We start from the raw sequence: 3,116 nt of genomic DNA, 5'->3' as shown, positions 1-3,116 counted from the left end.
GTAGACTTCCACAGAACTGCTCGTAGGCGGAGTACTGTTGAGTCATTGTGCCGCTCGCCGTATAACTTCCAGTAAGGGAAATGATACCATATCTGCAGAGGACAGAGCCTGCGAGACGGATGTTTTTTCCCAACTGTAGCCACTGAAGGTCCAAAACATTTGCTGCCTCAAAAGTGCAAAATACTATGTTACAAATACAAGTAGATCTCCTTTAATTAGGATGTCATCAAAAAAAAACAAAACAACAAAAAAACGTTGAATAGCTTGAAAAAGAAAAAAACTATCATAGATTTATTGCACACAGAGCAATATAGTTTAACTATTAAAGCAGCAAAAGAACCATGCAGTAACTTACTGTATACAAACAGCTTGGATTCTCTGTATCTCTACTCTTCTGTCAGACCTTGAGACCTTGATTCGCAAATATTTATTATTATTATTATTATTATTATTGCCTTACAAATTTCTCATAAGAAATTATGAGATCAATTATGAAATCAAACTATCAGTGGGATTTGTTCCATAATCCTCTCAAGGCTTCGGTTCTCCCTGTTGCTTCTGCATCTTTTTCTACTACATTTCCTCCTTCCACACAACTTTCCATTACTGTGCTTCAACGCTATGTGAAAAGCTAACTTCCTTAGCAATGCTGTTGCTAACATCTGGTTGGTTTGCTTGCATAGTAAAGCCACATTACACCATTTATTTTAACTTGCGCAGGATGAGGATGACCAAAGAATGTATTAATGTTATGGCTAAAAAATCTAATATGAAGGGAATACATTATTGACACGATTATTATGTATAATTATTTCTTTTTCCATGTCTACCTTTTTTTAGGATGTTTCCCTTTTTTCCCGTGATTTCCTGAAGTAGCCACCAGGGGACACTGACGTGCTGCATTTGAACACAACCCCTCCTGAAAAAGCGGAAGAAAAACTTTTCCCCCCTGAATCCATTCATGGATAAAATAACGAGATCAGCGAGAACTGAACTGAACCAAAACATGGACACACGGTACTGCCGACTTCTATTCCTCTTAATAAGAAGTCAAACTATCTGTTAAAACTTATCAAGTAAAATAGGTCTTATCGGAAAATGAACAGCATATAATGGGACTGTCTGCAGCTGCTGTTTTAAAAAACCTCATAGAAGATATTCTTGCCAGCAGATGTACTTTTTCAATGAAGAAAAGTTTATAGCTTAGCTTTTGTGTTTGGTTTAGGCCATTTAAGCACATAGAGACTGCATCTAAACAAACTCTATTTATTCGTCCTGTCATGGGTAAAAAATCAACAAAGAAATTCTGATACATTTCTCTATGTTTGAAGCCTTTCTCATGTTCTTCAGCACAAACACCGACTGTTTTCCTCTTTGCTTTTCTTGAGCTTCGACTGACATATTTTAAGTTGTTTTGAAGGCCAGATGAGGATTCCTCAGGGGCCACCTCAGGCCCTCAGCCTGCGTTTTGCCCTTGTATGGCTGAGCCTGCTGTGTTGGCTGAGGTTTACAAACTGTGTGCATCAATGTAAATATTGCGCATCATATTGCTGTTTTTGGTTGTTTTAAAATCAAATCATGATTCATTGAGGGTCCTTAGCACTTTCAAAATATTCACATTGCAAATCAGCAAACAGTAGTTTGACTAAACTAAAAAAAATATGAATCTATATTTGGCAGCCTGCATTTTAATCTTTTGGACTTTTTTAAGTCTTATCCTTCCTAGACCCATCTTTACTTTGATTTGATGAATTATAGTAGTATTCACCATGTGTTTGATATATGTTTGAACAACACACATGGTAATCTTCAGGTTACCTTGCATGCAATAAATTAGCCACTGAAGCCTGATTCAGGAAATAATTAACAGAAAGTTTTCATTTCTTTAGAATGATTAAATTAGAAACATGACCAACTCATGTAAAGAATTGATCACTTGAATTATGTTGTCATAGTTGACACTTTATGCTTTTGTTCTCAATTATTATAAACAAACTGACACCTCTTGTATGCATTCTAAAAACACCAAAACAAATGTTTTTCTATCTTTACTATTTTTTAACATCAATTTCTATAAATGTATTTAGCAACATGCAGTGGTGTGAGAAAACCAGGTTGCTTAACCTTGAATGTTTCAGAGAAACTTTACCAATAGACCAAGACTCTGGTAGTAAAATGGCATTTTGAGTAAATGCCAAAAAAATGTTCTGGCTTTTAATCCTTAATTTCACACCCTTTTTCTTTCTTTCTTTTAACTGTTCATTGCTGAGATGGAGAAAAATCAATTAACTAGAACCTGTGACAATGTGAAGTAGATTTTAAAGTGTAACTCCTCATGCGACGGCCTAAAGAAAGCCAGTGGTAGATGAAGAACAACATCTACCACTGGAAAGATTTACAAGGTAATTTCTATGGTTTTGAGAGTTCAGTAAGCCACAACTTTAAAATGACCACATTGACAACTCATCCAGAAAATGAGAGAAGAATCCACAACAACATCTACTGCGCTGCAGACCTCCCGTAACTCTCTTAAGGTCAGTTTTCAAGATTCAACAATCAGAAAGGGAGGCTTGGTAATGTTGACCTCCATGGCAGAGACCCGAGAGTAGAGCAAATGATGACCAGGAAACAGAAAGGCCTGTGCTACATTTGCCAAACAAACACAAACTTTAAAGCTTTTCACAGTCAAATATGGCGGTGGTAGTGTGATGGTCTGGGCTGCTTTGCTGCTGTTGTTTCTCTCAATACTTGGCATAAATCATATTCAAAAAAAGTTTATGTTTGTCTGATATTCAAATCAATCTGATGACCTGAAACTTTTCAGTGTGTGAAAAAGGCAAAAACAGAAGCAAATACTTTTTACACCAATGTGGTTCCTTAATGTTTTTGAGGAAAGTACCAACATTCTTAAGGAGGCCAAGGTCTTAGATAAACTTGTATCAAAAATGGTAAGTTTGACGTAACAGCGTTAAACCTGAAATCAGATCAGTTTTTTGAACTGCCTCGGTCAACATCTGTCTCTGCTGCAGCCGTCCCCTGAGAATACAGTTTTAATTGCTGTTAGACATTATCTGTTTATTCTCCCGTGTATCTGTTTACTATTTATTTATTTTGTG

Source organism: Xiphophorus hellerii, chromosome 1, assembly GCF_003331165.1.
Source record: "Xiphophorus hellerii strain 12219 chromosome 1, Xiphophorus_hellerii-4.1, whole genome shotgun sequence".
Taxonomy (NCBI): Eukaryota; Metazoa; Chordata; class Actinopteri; order Cyprinodontiformes; family Poeciliidae; genus Xiphophorus; species Xiphophorus hellerii.
Note: the sequence above shows the minus strand (reverse complement) of the source record.